The sequence below is a fragment of the Oncorhynchus tshawytscha genome, linkage group LG11 (assembly GCF_018296145.1).
Source record: "Oncorhynchus tshawytscha isolate Ot180627B linkage group LG11, Otsh_v2.0, whole genome shotgun sequence".
In the NCBI taxonomy this organism is placed as follows: Eukaryota; Metazoa; Chordata; class Actinopteri; order Salmoniformes; family Salmonidae; genus Oncorhynchus; species Oncorhynchus tshawytscha.
This window is the reverse complement of record NC_056439.1, coordinates 40,171,229-40,190,143: the sequence shown is the minus strand read 5'-3', so window position 1 is coordinate 40,190,143 and position 18,915 is coordinate 40,171,229. Positions and strand designations below refer to the sequence as shown.

The 18,915-nt window shown below is 38.2% G+C and overlaps 1 protein-coding gene across 2 annotated transcripts in view; it reads right to left on the bottom strand.

Moving 5' to 3' along the window:
* Positions 1-17,633, bottom strand: part of LOC112261983 (transcription regulator protein BACH2) — a 70,597-nt gene extending 52,964 nt beyond the window's left edge. Inside the window, exon 1 of one of the 2 annotated variants that reach the window (XM_042330122.1) lies at positions 17,303-17,633. The gene's annotated coding sequence lies outside the window, so the exon portion shown is untranslated. The remainder of the gene's footprint in view (positions 1-17,302) is intronic. The other variant, XM_024437646.2, reaches the window with a different exon arrangement.
* Positions 17,634-18,915: the final 1,282 nt, after the last annotated feature.

Genomic DNA, 18,915 nt, shown 5'->3' with positions numbered 1-18,915 from the left:
AAACAGGGCTCTCCAACCCTGTTCCTGGAGACTACTGTCCTGTAGTCTAAAACAGGGCTCTCCAACCCTGTTCCTGGAGACGACTGTCCTGTAGTCTAAAACAGGGCTCTCCAACCCTGTTCCTGGAGACTACTGTCCTGTAGTCTAAAACGGGGCTCTCCAACCCTGTTCCTGGAGACTACTGTCCTGTAGTCTAAAACGGGGCTCTCCAACCCTCTTCCTGGTGACTACTGTCCTGTAGGTTTTCACTCCAACCCTAATCTAGCACACCTCATTGTAGTAATTAGCTGGTTGATAAGCTGAATCAGGTTTGTTACAACTGGGGTTGGAGTGAAAAGTGACACGAGGGTAACTCCAGGAACAGGGTTGGAGACCCCTGGTATACAGAGTGTAGGCTGTAGATTGCGTCTGTATATTTTGTGGGAGCATATTGACTCACTGATGGTAAACTGAATAACTAGGACTGGCTGAACTGAATGCAGGTCTATTTTCATCTCCATCATGTGAGAACATTGCCAGAGGGTGTTTTGTGTGTGTTCGTCCGCCTGTGTGTCTATGTCCGTCTGTGTGTGCAAGTGTGTGTGTGTGTTTGTATGTGGACCAGATTCCACTGGTGGCTCAGAATACTTCATCACCTTGTCAGTGTGCCTGCCACCACTGGTTGCACCCCAGTGTATAAGAGCCAAGATGGGAGCCACAACCACACACACACACACATTCAGACAGGGAGTTTCTGTACCGCACAGAGAAAACTATACACAACTTCTGTACAAATCAATTTTTTTGTCTGTTTGTTTTCACACAACACTTCTTGGGTAGCTCAAGAATTGCCTGTTAAATGAGAGAACAGTCCTGGTTCAACAAACAAATAAAGCATACATTTCTTGACCCAGGCCAGGTCCGTTCAAATGGAGGTTGAAGCTACAGATCCCTTCTCCGCACCACATAAACACCCTATCCCCACTGGGACGGCCTAAAAGTTAGCCTCCCTCCAAATACACTGTCCCCGAATCATCCAAGCTCAAGTACAGAAATACAGAGGACAGAGACATTGTACATCACAAAGGAAAGGTACAACCAAAGGGGAATTGAATGGGGGTAGGCAGTACAGTACGTGAGGGGTTGATGGGAACTGACTGGGAATGGGGATTGGCAGAGGAAAATACACTGGTTGTTGTGGTCCTTTGTCAGGTCATCCAGTGTCAACTCAAAAATAGAGATACAGTATACTGATAAATCTATATCTGCAGTGGGGAAAAAACGTCCTCAGAAGGCTATCTTTCTGAGGAGGGCATCCTGCATATCTAATTTCTTACATTATGTATGGTGAAGCACTGTGAGGTGTTTCTCAGTGCTGCCACACAGAGGGGGAGATGCAGACAGTGAAACCAATGCATTGGATTCAACCCAACCAGAGAAAGACATCTGGCATTTTACTACAGAATCTACCCATTTAGTACAGAATCTATCAATACGAGACATCACCTCCTAAGTTATTCTTCAACACACTGTCTGGCAGGCAGTCTTGAAGCACATCCCTTTAGTATGTACAGAGTACAGACAATACTGTGAGGTGCATATATAATTTACAGTGTACATTGTAGTGAAAGTCAAGCGTAGGGTGTGACTGAGGGTGTATCAGGATTCCTGTTCGTCTGAAAGGTTTGCTGAGGTTCAGGAAAAGCGATTGGAGCGATGCCTCACCTCCTCTCCTCTCCCCTTTACTACTCCCATCAAGGTCCAAGGTGATAAGGACAGACTGTCTCTGGGGACGCCTTAGCGCCAGACCAAACTGTGTAGAGAAGGATGAACATCCTTCTCTCTCCATCTATTGCTTTCATTTTCTCTTTCTTTCTGTACTCTCGCTATCTTTAGCTTTCCCTCCTTGATATCCTCTCTCTTTCTCTCTCTCTAATGGCTTTATTGGCATGGGAAACATGTGTTAACATTGCCAAAGCAAGTGAACTAGATAATAAACAAAAGTGAAATAAACAATCAAAATGAACAGAAAACATTACACACACAGAAGTTACAAAATAATAAAGACATTTCAAATGTCATATTATGTCTATTTACAGTTTAGTAGTTATGTGCAAATAGTTAAAGTACAAAAGGGAAAATAAATCAACATAAATATGGGTTGTATTCTCTCTCATTGTTCTCTCTCTCTCTCAATATGTTTTTTCTCTCAGTCTCTCATTATGTTCTCTACCATTATGTTCTCTCTCTCTCTCATTATGTTCTCTCTCCCATTATGTTCTCTATCATTATGTTCTCTCCCATTATGCTCTCTCTCATTATGTTCTCTATCATTATGTTCTCTCTCTCTCATTATGTTCTCTCTCATTATGTTCTCTCTCATTATGTTCTCTATCATTATGTTCTCTCTCTCTCATTATGTTCTCTCTCATTATGTTCTCTCTCCCATTATGTTCTCTCCCATTATGTTCTCTCTCTCTCATTATGTTCTCTACCATTATGTTCTCTCTCTCCCATTATGTTCTCTATCATTATGTTCTCTCTCTCTCTCATTATGTTCTCTCTCATTACACTCTCTCTCATTATGTTCTCTATCATTATGTTCTCTCTCTCTCTCATTATGTTCTCTCTCTCATTACACTCTCTCTCATTATGTTCTCTCATTACACTCTCTCTCATTATGTTCTCTCTCTCTCATTATGTTCTCTCTCTCTCATTATGTTCTCTCTCTCATTACACTCTCTCTCATTATGTTCTCTCTCATTACACTCTCTCTCATTATGTTCTCTATCATTATGTTCTCTCTCTCTCATTATGTTCTGTATCATTATGTTCTCTCTCTCTCTCATTACACTCTCTCTCATTATGTTCTCTCTCATTACACTCTCTCTCATTATGTTCTCTATCATTATGTTCTCTCTCTCTCTCATTATGTTCTCTCTCTCATTACACTCTCTCTCATTATGTTCTCTCTCATTACACTCTCACTCATTATGTTCTCTATCATTATGTTCTCTCTCTATCATTATGTTCTCTCTCTCTCTCATTATGTTCTCTCTCTCATTACACTCTCTCTCATTATGTTCTCTCTCTCATTACACTCTCTCCCATTATGTTCTCTATCATTATGTTCTCTCTCATTATGTTCTCTCTCTCTCATTATGTTCTCTATCATTATGTTCTCTCTCTCTCATTATGTTCTCTATCATTATGTTCTCTCTCTCTCTCATTATGTTCTCTCTCTCATTACACTCTCTCCCATTATGTTCTCTCTCATTACACTCTCTCTCATTATGTTCTCTATCATTATGTTCTCTCTCTCATTACACTCTCTCTCATTATGTTCTCTCTCATTACACTCTCTCTCATTATGTTCTCTCTCTCTCATTATGTTCTCTACCATTATGTTCTCTCTCTCTCCCATTATGTTCTCTCTCATTACACTCTCTCCCATTATGTTCTCTATCATTATGTTCTCTCTCTACCATTATGTTCTCTCTCTCTCTCATTATGTTCTCTCTCTCATTACACTCTCTCATTATGTTCTCTCCCATTATGTTCTCTATCATTATGTTCTCTCTCTCTCTCATTATGTTCTCTCTCTCATTACACTCTCTCTCATTATGTTCTCTCTCATTACACTCTCACTCATTATGTTCTCTACCATTATGTTCTCTCTCTCTCATTATGTTCTCTATCATTATGTTCTCTCTCTCTCTCATTATGTTCTCTCTCTCATTATGTTCTCTCTCCCATTACACTCTCTCTCATTATGTTCTCTCTCATTACACTCTCTCTCATTATGTTCTCTACCATTATGTTCTCTCTCTCTCATTATGTTCTCTATCATTATGTTCTCTCTCTCTCATTATGTTCTCTCTCTCATTACACTCTCTCCCATTATGTTCTCTCTCATTACACTCTCTCTCATTATGTTCTCTATCATTATGTTCTCTCTATCTCATTATGTTCTCTATCATTATGTTCTCTCTCTCTCTCATTATGTTCTCTCTCTCATTACACTCTCTCTCATTATGTTCTCTACCATTATGTTCTCTCTCTCATTATGTTCTCTATCATTATGTTCTCTCTCTCTCCCATTATGTTCTCTCTCTCATGACACTCTCTCCCATTATGTTCTCTATCATTATGTTCTCTCTCTCTCATTATGTTCTCTCTCTCTCATTATGTTCTCTCTCTCATTACACTCTCTCCCATTATGTTCTCTATCATTATGTTCTCTATCATTATGTTCTCTCTCTCACATTATGTTCTCTACCATTATGTTCTCTCTCTCCCGTTATGTTCTCTATCATTATGTTCTCTATCATTATGTTCTCTATCATTATGTTCTCTCTCTCTCCCATTATGTTCTCTATCATTATGTTCTCTATCATTATGTTCTCTCTCCCATTATGTTCTCTACCATTATGTTCTCTCTCCCATTACGTTCTCTCTCTCATTACACTCTCTCTCATTATGTTCTCTATCGTTATGTTCTCTCTCTCTCATTATGTTCTCTCTCTCTCATTATGTTCTCTCTCTCATTACACTCTCTCCCATTATGTTCTCTATCATTATGTTCTCTACCATTATGTTCTCTCTCTCTCATTATGTTCTCTACCATTATGTTCTCTCTCTCCCATTATGTTCTCTACCATTATGTTCTCTCTCCCATTATGTTCTCCATCATTATGTTCTCTCTCTCATTACGTTCTCTCTCATTATGTTCTCTCTCTCATTATGTTCTCTCTCTCATTACACTCTCTCTCATTATGTTCTCTCCCATTATGTTCTCTATCATTATGTTCTCTCTCTCTCTCATTATGTTCTCTCTCTCATTACACTCTCTCTCATTATGTTCTCTCTCATTACACTCTCACTCATTATGTTCTCTACCATTATGTTCTCTCTCTCTCATTATGTTCTCTATCATTATGTTCTCTCTCTCTCCCATTATGTTCTCTCTCTCATTATGTTCTCTCTCTCATTACACTCTCTCTCATTATGTTCTCTCTCATTACACTCTCTCTCATTATGTTCTCTACCATTATGTTCTCTCTCTCCCATTATGTTCTCTATCATTATGTTCTCTCTCTCTCATTATGTTCTCTCTCTCATTACACTCTCCCATTATGTTCTCTCTCATTACACTCTCTCTCATTATGTTCTCTATCATTATGTTCTCTCTCTCTCATTATGTTCTCTATCATTATGTTCTCTCTCTCTCTCATTATGTTCTCTCTCTCATTACACTCTCTCTCATTATGTTCTCTACCATTATGTTCTCTCTCTCATTATGTTCTCTCTCATTATGTTCTCTCTCTCATTATGTTCTCTATCATTATGTTCTCTCTCTCTCATTATGTTCTCTCTCTCTCATTATGTTCTCTCTCTCATTACACTCTCTCCCATTATGTTCTCTATCATTATGTTCTCTATCATTATGTTCTCTCTCTCTCATTATGTTCTCTACCATTATGTTCTCTCTCTCCCATTATGTTCTCTACCATTATGTTCTCTCTCCCATTATGTTCTCCATCATTATGTTCTCTCTCTCATTACGTTCTCTCTCATTATGTTCTCTATCATTATGTTCTCTATCATTATGTTCTCTCTCTCTCCCATTATGTTCTCTACCATTATGTTCTCTATCATTATGTTCTCTCTCCCATTATGTTCTCTATCATTATGTTCTCTCTCCCATTACGTTCTCTCTCTCATTACACTCTCTCTCATTATGTTCTCTATCATTATGTTCTCTCTCTCTCATTACACTCTCTCTCATTATGTTCTCTCTCTCATTACACTCTCTCTCATTATGTTCTCTATCATTATGTTCTCTCTCTCTCATTACACTCTCTATCATTATGTTCTCTCTCTCCCATTATGTTCTCTATCATTATGTTCGCTCTCTCTCTCATTATGTTCTCTATCATTATGTTCTCTCTCCCTCATTATGTTCTCTCTCTCATTACGTTCTCTCTCTCATTACACTCTCTCTCTCTCATTATGTTCTCTATCATTATGTTCTCTCTCTCCCATTATGTTCTCTCTCTCATTACGTTCTCTCTCTCTCATTATGTTCTCTATCATTATGTTCTCTCTCTCTCTCTCTCTCTCTCTCATTATGTTCTCTCTCTCTCTCTCTCTCTCATTGTGTTCTCTCTCATTATGTTCACTCTCTCTCTCATTATGTTCTCTCTCTCTCTCATTTATGTTCTCTCTCTCTCATTATGTTTCTCTCTCTCTCTCATTTATGTTCTCTCTCTCTCATTATGTTCTCTCTCTCTCATTATGTTCTCTCTCTCATTATGTTCTCTCTCTCATTATGTTATCTCTCTTTCATTGTGTTCTCTCTCATTATGTTCTCTGTCTCCCTCTCTCTCTCTCTCTCCCATTATGTTCTCTCTCTCTCATTATGTTCTCTCTCTCTCATTATGTTCTCTCTCTCTCATTATGTTCTCTCTCTCCCATTATGTTCTCTCTCTCTCTCATTATGTTCTCTCTCTCTCATTATGTTCTCTCTCTCTCATTATGTTCTCTCTCTCTCATTATGTTCTCTCTCTCTCATTATATTCTCTCTCTGCCATTATGTTCTCTCTCCCATTATGTTTCTCTCTCTCTCATTATGTTTCTCTCTCTCTCTCATTATGTTATATCTCATTATGTTCTCTCTCTCCATTATGTTTCTCTCTCTCTCTCATTATGTTCTCTCTCTCTCATTATGTTTCTCTCTCTCTCATTATGTTTCTCTCTCTCATTATGTTCTCTCTCTCATTATGTTCTATCTCATGTTCTTTCTCTCTCTCATTATGTTCTCTCTCTCTCATTATGTTCTCTCTCTCATTATGTTCTCTCTCTCTCATTATGTTCTCTCTCTCCCATTATGTTCTATCTCATGTTCTCTCTCTCTCTCTCTCATTATGTTCTCTCTCTCTCTCCCATTATGTTCTATCTCATTTCTCTCTCTCTCTCATTATGTTCTCTCTCTCTCATTATGTTCTCTCTCTCTCATTATGTTCTCTCTCTCTCATTATATTCTCTCTCTGCCATTATGTTCTCTCTCTCTCTCATTTTGTTCTCTCTCTCCCATTATGTTCTCTCTCTCTCATTATGTTCTATCTCATGTTCTCTCTCTCCCATTATGTTCTCTCTCTCTCATTATGTTCTCTCTCTCATTATGTTCTCTCTCTCATTATGTTATCTCTCTCTCATTGTGTTCTCTCTCCTTATGTTCTCTCTCTCCCTCTCTCTCTCTCTCTCTCTCATTTATGTTCTCTCTCTCTCCCATTATGTTCTCTCTCTCTCATTATGTTCTCTCTCCCATTATGTTCTCTCTCTCTCTCATTATGTTCTCTCTCTCTCTCATTATGTTCTCTCTCTCTCATTATGTTCTCTCTCTCATTATGTTCTCTCTCTCTCTCTCATTATGTTCTCTCTCTCATTATGTTCTCTCTCTCTCTCATTATGTTCTCTCTCTCATTATGTTCTCTCTCTCTCTCTCTCATTATGTTCTCTCTCTCTCTCTCTCTCTCTCTCTCTCATTGTGTTCTCTCTCATTATGTTCTCTCTCTCTCTCATTATGTTATATCTCATTATGTTCTCTCTCTCTCATTATGTTCTCTCTCTCTTTCTCTCATTATGTTCTCACTCTCTCATTATATTCTCTCTCTGTCATTATGTTCTCTCTCTCTCTCATTGTGTTCTCTCTCTCATTATGTTCTATCTCATGTTCTTTCTCTCTCTCATTATGTTCTATCTCATGTTCTCTCTCTCTCCCATTATGTTCTCTCTCTCTCATTATGTTCTCTCTCTCATTATGTTCTCTCTCTCTCATTATATTCTCTCTCTGTCATTATGTTCTCTCTCATTGTGTTCTCTGTCTCATTATGTTCTCTCTCTCTCCCATTATGTTCTATCTCATGTTCTCTCTCTCTCTCATTATGTTCTCTCTCTCTCATTATGTTCTCTCTCTCTCATTATGTTCTCTCTCTCTCATTATATTCTCTCTCTGCCATTATGTTCTCTCTCTCTCTCATTTTGTTCTCTCTCTCCCATTATGTTCTCTCTCTCTCTCATTATGTTCTATCTCATGTTCTCTCTCTCTCATTATGTTTCTCTCTCTCTCTCTCATTATGTTCTCTCTATCTCTCTCTCTCATTGTGTTCTCTCTCTCATTATGTTCTCTCTCTCATTTATGTTCTCTCTCTCATTATGTTCTCTCTCTCTCATTTATGTTCTCTCTCTCTCATTATGTTCTCTCTCTCATTATGTTCTCTCTCCCATTGTGTTCTCTCTCATTATGTTCTCTCTCTCTCTCTCTCTCCCATTTATGTTCTCTCTCTCTCATTATGTTCTCTCTCTCATTATGTTCTCTCTCTCTCCCATTATGTTCTCTCTCTCTCATTATGTTCTCTCTCTCTCATTATGTTCTCTCTCTCTCTCATTATGTTCTCTCTCTCTCATTATGTTCTCTCTCTCTCTCATTATGTTTTCTCTCTCTCTCATTATGTTCTCTCTCTCTCATTATGTTCTATCTCATGTTCTCTCTCTCTCATTATGTTCTCTCTCTCATTATGTTCTATCTCATGTTCTCTCTCTCATTATGTTCTCTCTCTCATTATGTTCTCTCGCTCTCATTATGTTCTCTCTCTCATTGTGTTCTCTCTCATTATGTTCTCTCTCTCTCTCTCTCTCTCATTTATGTTCTCTCTCTCTCATTATGTTCTCTCTCATTATGTTCTCTCTCTCTCTCTCATTATGTTCTCTCTCTCATTATGTTCTCTCTCTCTCTCATTATGTTCTCTCTCTCTCTCATTATGTTCTCTCTCTCTCATTATGTTCTCTCTCTCTCATTATGTTCTCTCTCTCTCATTATGTTCTCTCTCTCTCATTATGTTCTCTCTCTCTCATTATGTTCTCTCTCTCTCATTATGTTCTCTCCCATTATGTTCTCTCTCTCTCCTTATGTTCTCTCTCATTATGTTCTCTCTCTCTCTCATTATGTTATATCTCATTATGTTCTCTCTCTCTCATTATGTTCTCTCTCTCTCATTATATTCTCTCTCTGTCATCATGTTCTCTCTCTCATTGTTCTCTCTCTCTCATTATGTTCTATCTCATGTTCTCTCCCTCTCTCATTATGTTCTCTCTCTCATTATGTTCTATCTCATGTTCTTTCTCTCTCTCATTATGTTCTCTCTCTCATTATGTTCTATCTCATGTTCTCTCTCTCTCTCATTATGTTCTCTCTCTCTCATTATGTTATATCTCATTATGTTCTCTCTCTCATTATGTTCTCTCTCTCATTATGTTCTCTCTCTCTCATTATATTCTCTCTCTGTCATTATGTTCTCTCTCTCATTATGTTCTCTCTCTCATTATATTCTCTCTCTGTCATTATGTTCTCTCTCATTATGTTCTCTCTCTCTCATTATGTTCTATCTCATGTTCTCTCTCTCTCTCATTATGTTCTCTCTCTCTCATTATGTTCTATCTCATGTTCTCTCTCTCTCTCATTATGTTCTCTCTCTCATTATGTTCTCTCTCTCTCATTATGTTATATCTCATTAAGTTCTCTCTCTCTCATTATGTTCTCTCTCTCTCATTATATTCTCTCTCTGTCATTATGTTCTCTCTCTCTCTCATTGTGTTCTCTCTCTCTCATTATGTTCTCTCTCTCTCATTATGTTCTATCTCATGTTCTCTCTCTCTCATTATGTTCTCTCTCTCTCTCATTATGTTCTCTCTCATGTTCTCTCTCTCTCTCATTATGTTCTCTCTCTCTCATTATGTTCTATCTCATGTTCTCTCTCTCTCTCATTATGTTCTCTCTCTCATTATGTTCTCTCTCTCTCATTATGTTATATCTCATTAAGTTCTCTCTCTCTCTCATTATGTTCTCTCTCTCTCATTATGTTCTATCTCATGTTCTCTCTCTCTCTCATTATGTTCTCTCTCTCATTATGTTCTCTCTCTCTCATTATGTTATATCTCATTAAGTTCTCTCTCTCTCTCATTATGTTCTCTCTCTCTCATTATATTCTCTCTCTGTCATTATGTTCTCTCTCTCTCTCATTGTGTTCTCTCTCTCTCATTATGTTCTCTCTCTCATTATGTTCTATCTCATGTTCTCTCTCTCTCATTATGTTCTCTCTCTCTCTCTCTCATTATGTTCTCTCTCATTATGTTCTCTCTCTGTCATTGTGTTCTCTCTCTCTCATTATGTTCTATCTCATGTTCTCTCTCTCTCTCTCATTATGTTCTCTCTTTCTTTCATTATGTTCTCTCTCTTTCATTATGTTCTCTCTCTCTGTCTCTCTCTCTGTCATTATGTTCTCTCTCTCTCTCATTATGTTCTCTCCCTCTCTTTATATTCTCTCTCTGCCATTATGTTCTCTCTCTCTCATTGTGTTCTCTCTCTCTCATTATGTTCTCTCTCTCTCATTATGTTCTCTCTCTCATTATGTTCTCTCTCATTATGTTCTCTCTCTGTCATTGTGTTCTCTCTCTCTCATTATGTTCTATCTCATGTTCTCTCTCTCTCTCATTATGTTCTCTCTTTCTTTCATTATGTTCTCTCTCTCTCTTTCATTATGTTCTCTCTCTCTGTCTCTCTCTCTTTCATTAATGTCTCTCTCTCTTTCATTATGTTCTCTCTCTCTGTCTCTCTCTCTGTCATTATGTTCTCTCTCTCTCTCTCATTATGTTCTCTCTCTGTCATTATGTTCTCTCTCTGTATGACAAGGTACAAATCTGTCATTCTGCCCCTGAACAGGCAGTTAACCCACTGTTCCTAGGCCGTAGAATTTGTTCTTAACTGACTTACCTAGTTAAATAAAGGTGCAATTAAAATGATGTTCTGTCTCTTATTATGTTCTCTCTCTCATTATGTTCTCTCTCTCTCATTATGTTCTCTCTCTGTCATTATGTTCTCTCTCTGTCATTATGTTCTCTCTGTCATTATGTTCTCTCTCTCATTATGTTCTCTCTCTCTCATTATGTTCTCTCTCTGTCATTATGTTCTCTCTCTCTGTCACTCTCTCTTTCTCTCTTTCCTCCTGTCTCTTTTCTGTTTTTTTATGCCTGCTGTATTTACAATGTTACATTTTACAGTATTATTTGTGGTTTAATACTTAAATTGCTGAGAATATTGTTTAGAATAATAATCTCTCTCTCTCATTATGTTCTCTCTCATTATGTTCTCTCTCTCTCTCTCTCTCTCTCATTACACTCTCTCTCATTATGTTCTCTCTCTCTCATTATGTTCTCTCTCTCTCTCTCTCTCTCATTATGTTCTCTCACATTATGTTCTCTCTCTCTCATTATGTTCTCTCTCTCTCTCTCTCTCTCATTATGTTCTCTCACATTATGTTCTCTCTCTCTCATTATGTTCTCTCTCTCTCTCTCTCATTACACTCTCTCTCATTATGTTCTCTCTCATTATGTTCTCTCTCTCTCTCATTATGTTCTCTCTCTCTCATTATGTTCTCTCTCTCTCTCTCATAATGTTCTCTCTCATTGTGTTCTCTCTCATTATGTTCTCTCTCTCTCTCATTATGTTCTCTCTCTCATTACACTCTCTCTCATTGTGTTCTCTCTCATTATGTTCTCTCTCTCTCTCATTATGTTCTCTCTCTCTCTCATTATGTTCTCTCTCTCTCATTATGTTCTCTCTCTCTCTCTCTCTCTCATTATGTTCTCTCCCATAATGTTCTCTCTCTCTCATTATGTTCTCTCTCTCTCTCTCTCTCTCATTATGTTCTCTCCCATTATGTTTCTCTCTCTCTCATTATGTTCTCTCTCTATGTTCTCTCTCTCTCTCATTATGTTCTCTCTCTCCAATTATGTTCTCTCTCGCTCTCATTATGTTCTCTCTCTCTCTCATTATGTTCTCTCCCATTATGTTTCTCTCTCTCATTATGTTCTCTCTCTCTCATTATGTTCTCTCTCTCTCTCATTATGTTCAATCTCTCTCATTATGTTCTCTCTCTCTCTCATCATGTTCTCTCTCTCTCATTATGTTCTCTCTCTCTCTCATTGTTCTCTCTCTCTCATTATGTTCTCTCTCTGTCATTATGTTCTCTCTCTCTGTCATTATGTTCTCTCTCTATCTCATAATGTTCTCTCATTATGTTCTCTCTCTCATTATGTTCTCTCTCTCCCATTATGTTCTCTCTCTCTTTCATTATGTTCTCTCTCTCTCATTGTGTTCTCTCTCTCATTATGTTCTCTCTCTCATTATGTTCTCTCTGTCATTATGTTCTCTCTCTGTCATTATGTTCTCTCTCTCTGTCATTATGTTCTCTCTCTCTGCCATTATGTTCTCTCTCTGTCATTATGTTCTCTCTCTGTCATTATGTTCTCTCTCTTGTTATGTTCTCTCTCTGTCATTATGTTCTCTCTCTCTTTCATTATGTTCTCTCTCTCTGTCTCTCTCTCTTTCATTAATGTCTCTCTCTCTTTCATTATGTTCTCTCTCTCTGTCTCTCTCTCTGTCATTATGTTCTCTCTCTCTCATTATGTTCTCTCTCTGTCATTATGTTCTCTCTCTGTATGACAAGGTACAAATCTGTCATTCAGCAACTGAACAGGCAGTTAACCCACTGTTCCTAGGCCGTAGAATTTGTTCTTAACTGACTTACCTAGTTAAATAAAGGTGCAATTAAAATGATGTTCTGTCTCTTATTATGTTCTCTCTCTCATTATGTTCTCTCTCTCTCATTATGTTCTCTCTCTGTCATTATGTTCTCTCTCTGTCATTATGTTCTCTCTGTCATTATGTTCTCTCTCTCATTATGTTCTCTCTCTCTCATTATGTTCTCTCTCTGTCATTATGTTCTCTCTCTCTGTCACTCTCTCTTTCTCTCTTTCCTCCTGTCTCTTTTCTGTTTTTTTATGCCTGCTGTATTTACAATGTTACATTTCACAGTAGTATTTGTGGTTTAATACTTAAATTGCTGAGAATATTGTTTAGAATAATAATCTCTCTCTCTCATTAGGTTCTCTCTCATTATGTTCTCTCTCTCTCTTATTACGTTCTCTCTCTCTCTCATTACACTCTCTCTCATTATGTTCTCTCTCTCATTACACTCTCTCTCATTACACTCTCTCTCATTTTGTTCTCTCTCTCTCATTATGTTCTCTCTCTCTCTCATTATGTTCTCTCTCTCTCATTATGTTCTCTCTCTCTCATTATGTTCTCTCTCTCTCTCTCTATCTCTCCCATTATGTTCTCTCTCTCTCTCATTATGTTCTCTTCTCTCTCATTATGTTCTCTCTCTCTCATTATGTTCAATCTCTCTCATTATGTTCTCTCTCTCTCATTATGTTCTCTCTCTCTCTCTCATTGTTCTCTCTCTCTCTCTCTCATTGTTCTCTCTCTCTCTCATTATGTTCTCTCTCTGTCATTATGTTCTCTCTCATTATGTTCTCTCTCTCTGTCATTATGTTCTCTCTCTATCTCATAATGTTCTCTCATTATGTTCTCTCTCTCATTATGTTCTGTCTCTCTCTCATTATGTTCTCTCTCTCTTTCATTATGTTCTCTCTCTCATTGTGTTCTCTCTCCCATTATGTTCTCTCTCTCATTATGTTCTCTCTGTCATTGTGTTCTCTCTCTGTCATTATGTTCTCTCTCTGTCATTATGTTCTCTCTCTCTGTCATTATGTTCTCTCTCTGCCATTATGTTCTCTCTCTGTCATTATGTTTCTCTCTCTGTCATTATGTTCTCTCTCTGTCATTATGTTCTCTCTCTTATTATGTTCTCTCTCTCATTATGTTCTCTCTCTGTCATTATGTTTTCTCTCTCATTATGTTCTCTCTCTCTCTCTTTATGTTCTCTCTCTCTGTCATTATGTTCTCTCTCTCTCTCTCTCTCTCTCATTATGTTCTCTCCCATTATGTTCTCTCTCTCTCATTATGTTCTCTCTCTATGTTCTCTCTCTCTCTCATTATGTTCTCTCTCTCCAATTATGTTCTCTCTCGCTCTCATTATGTTCTCTCTCTCTCTCTCTCATTATGTTCTCTCCCATTATGTTCTCTCTCTCTCATTATGTTCTCTCTCTCTCATTATGTTCTCTCTCTCTCTCATTATGTTCAATCTCTCTCATTATGTTCTCTCTCTCTCTCATCATGTTCTCTCTCTCTCATTATGTTCTCTCTCTCTCTCTCATTGTTCTCTCTCTCTCATTATGTTCTCTCTCTGTCATTATGTTCTCTCTCTCTGTCATTATGTTCTCTCTCTATCTCATAATGTTCTCTCATTATGTTCTCTCTCTCATTATGTTCTCTCTCTCCCATTATGTTCTCTCTCTCTTTCATTATGTTCTCTCTCTCTCATTGTGTTCTCTCTCTCATTATGTTCTCTCTCTCATTATGTTCTCTCTGTCATTATGTTCTCTCTCTGTCATTATGTTCTCTCTCTCTGTCATTATGTTCTCTCTCTCTGCCATTATGTTCTCTCTCTGTCATTATGTTCTCTCTCTGTCATTATGTTCTCTCTCTTGTTATGTTTCTCTCTCTGTCATTATGTTCTCTCTCTCTTTCATTATGTTCTCTCTCTCTGTCTCTCTCTCTTTCATTAATGTCTCTCTCTCTTTCATTATGTTCTCTCTCTCTGTCTCTCTCTCTGTCATTATGTTCTCTCTCTCTCATTATGTTCTCTCTCTGTCATTATGTTCTCTCTCTGTATGACAAGGTACAAATCTGTCATTCAGCAACTGAACAGGCAGTTAACCCACTGTTCCTAGGCCGTAGAATTTGTTCTTAACTGACTTACCTAGTTAAATAAAGGTGCAATTAAAATGATGTTCTGTCTCTCATTATGTTCTCTCTCTCATTATGTTCTCTCTCTCTCATTATGTTCTCTCTCTGTCATTATGTTCTCTCTCTGTCATTATGTTCTCTCTGTCATTATGTTCTCTCTCTCATTATGTTCTCTCTCTCTCTCATTATGTTCTCTCTCTGTCATTATGTTCTCTCTCTCTGTCACTCTCTCTCTTTCTCTCTTTCCTCCTGTCTCTTTTCTGTTTTTTTATGCCTGCTGTATTTACAATGTTACATTTCACAGTAGTATTTGTGGTTTAATACTTAAATTGCTGAGAATATTGTTTAGAATAATAATCTCTCTCTCTCATTAGGTTCTCTCTCATTATGTTCTCTCTCTCTCTTATTACGTTCTCTCTCTCTCTCATTACACTCTCTCTCATTATGTTCTCTCTCTCATTACACTCTCTCTCATTACACTCTCTCTCATTTTGTTCTCTCTCTCTCTCTCTCTCTCTCTCATTATGTTCTCTCCCATTATGTTCTCTCTCTCTCTCATTATGTTCTCTCTCTCTCTCATTATGTTCAATCTCTCCCATTATGTTCTCTCTCTCTCTCATTATGTTCTCTCTCTCTCTCATTATGTTCTCTCTCTCTCATTATGTTCAATCTCTCTCATTATGTTCTCTCTCTCTCATTATGTTCTCTCTCTCTCTCTCATTGTTCTCTCTCTCTCTCTCTCATTGTTCTCTCTCTCTCTCATTATGTTCTCTCTCTGTCATTATGTTCTCTCTCATTATGTTCTCTCTCTCTGTCATTATGTTCTCTCTCTATCTCATAATGTTCTCTCATTATGTTCTCTCTCTCATTATGTTCTGTCTCTCTCTCATTATGTTCTCTCTCTCTTTCATTATGTTCTCTCTCTCATTGTGTTCTCTCTCCCATTATGTTCTCTCTCTCATTATGTTCTCTCTGTCATTGTGTTCTCTCTCTGTCATTATGTTCTCTCTCTGTCATTATGTTCTCTCTCTCTGTCATTATGTTCTCTCTCTGCCATTATGTTCTCTCTCTGTCATTATGTTCTCTCTCTGTCATTATGTTCTCTCTCTGTCATTATGTTCTCTCTCTTATTATGTTCTCTCTCTCATTATGTTCTCTCTCTGTCATTATGTTCTCTCTCTCTCTCTGTCATTATGTTCTCTCTCTCATTATGTTCTCTCTCTGTCATTATGTTTTCTCTCTCATTATGTTCTCTCTCTCTCTCTCATTATGTTCTCTCTCTGTCATTATGTTCTCTCTCTCTGTCACTCTCTCTCTTTCTCTCTTTCCTCCTGTCTCTTTTCTGTTTTTTATGCCTGCTGTATTTACAACGTTACATTTTACAGTAGTATTTGTGGTTTAATAGTTAAATTGCCGAGAATATTGTTTAGAATAGTAAGGTAATATGAAACAGGTAGATTAATTTGAGGCAAATTCCTTTCAAAACAATGATGTAAGTCTGCTTCCCGGAAATCCAATAACTCAAGTTTTTGAGTTACTGATGACCTTTCCCCATCATGTGAGACCTTAAACAAGGAAAGATAAGGAAAAGCAAACGACCTTATTAAGATCAGATGCAAAAAACAGGGCAGGGAGTGACACCACAATTCAGATTGAAAGATTACAATATTATTAGATGGCCAGAAGGGGTAGACCAAGAGGAACATTGAGGTTCATGCATGGCACTGAAACGAAATCCATTATACTCAATCAAATTTTAATCAATCCATAAAAACATTTGGTCATTCAATTGGTGATTCAAAAAAGTATAAATAGAATCAGGCATTCATCTGCATTTGTTAAGATTTATTGTCAGCTGTAATTGGTGTTGGTAGCCTAACACGTGGGGAGCAGAGCGACATCTAGCCGTGACACAGTTCTCTATGGAAATTCTTATAGTAGCCTATTTCAATAGCTGAACATATCACGGCGGTTTACTGACATCTAGCAAGCACAAAACATGTCCATGTGCAATCTATTTACCGTTTTCGTTCGTTAAAATCAACACTGCATTATTGCAAGTCACTAATTCGTTGGAAACAAATAATTAACTGTCTTTCTATAGCGGCCAATGGCGGGAATACGAGCTACTCGATGAGATCCTTTGTCCCGCTCTGCCCCCTCTTTCCGCAAAATGACAGTGCCCTCATGTCATATTGACCATGCAGCGACCACTCAGCCTCGTTCGAAAAACATTCCCTGCGCAACAAAGCGCACTGTCACCGCTCTGCGCAATGGGAAGACCACCTCAACGTATTACTAGCCAAATAAAGGCTATTGGTGCGCTAAGCTGATAATTAAACAACAAAAAACAACCGTCTTCATGCATAATTATGTTATGCATGCATATTTATGATTTTATATCAACGAATGTATAAGAATGTAATGTAATGCATTAGCAGAAACAAATCACTGCAAATGGGAAAATGCAACACAGGGGAATGGACGCACTCTAAACCAAAACCATCATGTAATTGCATATAGGCCTAGGTAACAAAACAGTAATAAGCTCACCTTAACTTTCCTGTTTTCTTGCACGTCAGCGCTCCGTCGGTCTTTTACAAATTAGATTGATTCCACATGGTGACTTCAGCAGCACCCACTCCAAACTGTTGAAAGTGCGTGTTTAGCAATAGTCATCAATATTTCGTATTATAACGCATAACGCGTGGTTAGGCCTAATATATGTTATCGTTTTTGTCTCTTTGAAAAACAGCGTGCAGCTTCCTCCTCTGCTGTTTGTATCCCTCGTATGAAATGCTTTCGCCCAGCTCTACATTGTTGACATTCGAGCGCTGACGTCACCCTGTCCCTCATTCACAACATTGCGCTGTGCAGAAATTACACCAAAGCCCCCGTAGAGTTGAAATTTTACTCCAAATGGTGGGCGCATTTGGGATTGGTGAATTGCCTTCACAACCATGTCACCGTAAATTCCGTTATTATAGATATGTGTGTGATTCACCGCGGAGCGAGGAACGGGAGAATGGCTAGGGATAATGAAGATCCTTTAAACCACCATCAATAGGCTAAAATAACATCCTCTGGATGCATATCATCATGCCAACCCGAAGACATAAAACAAATAAACACTATCACCACTCAGAGAAAAACAATCCCATAGTGCAGATCATCAGCTTCCCCTGGAGTAGATGCTCTTCACTCATTCACATCCCTGTTAGCCTACACCTAGGACCCAGAAAGCATAATCTCATCCTGCTATAGATCCTTGACTGACTGAACAGTCTCCAGCCTTTAATTATTATTTTTTTAAACCTAGTTATTTAACTAGGCAAGTCAGTTAAGAACAATTTCTTATTTACAATGACGGCCTACCTCAGCCAAACCCTAACCCGGACAACACTGGTCCAATTGTGCGCCGCCCTATGGGACTCCCAATCCCGGACGGTTGTGATACAGCCTGGAATCGAACCAGGGTGTGTAGTGATGCCTCTAGCACTGAGATGCACCGGAGCCTACTCTGAGTCAATATTCACATCATAAAAATGAATTCCCTTCGACCACACCCACAAGTTGGGGTAAACAGACATTCTTTCCCATTGAGCCCCATTGTAAAATAGCCAACTTTGTCATCGTTTTTATGTTATACAGAACTAACCAAACATTCAGAAATGCTGCTGTGTTATTCAATGTACATGTAACCTGGTAAAACAAATCCACACCTATGGTTCGCAATGCTCCCCAGTAAAGAAACAGAGCCTGCAAGATGAGCCCTGTAGCTTCAGGCTATTTGGTGTGGGAGAGTGGAAAATGTGGGGATCCGGTAGGCCACACTTAGCTATGTGTGAAAACGTTTCATCACGGGTAAGACATTTACAGTGTCTTCAGAAAGTTTCCATACACCTTGATTTATTCCACATTTTGTTGTGTTATATCCAGAATTCAAAATTGATTACATATCTGTTTTTTCCCGCCCATCTACTGTCACGGCCGTCGTAGCGAGGAGACCAAGGCGCGGCGTGGTATGCGTACATACCACGCTCTTTATTATAAGAATGAACACTGAACAAAATTCACAAAACGAACCGTGACGCTATACAAAGTGTGCTGAACAGGCACCTACACATAGGCAAGAACCCACAAATACCCTAGACAAAAAAAACGAA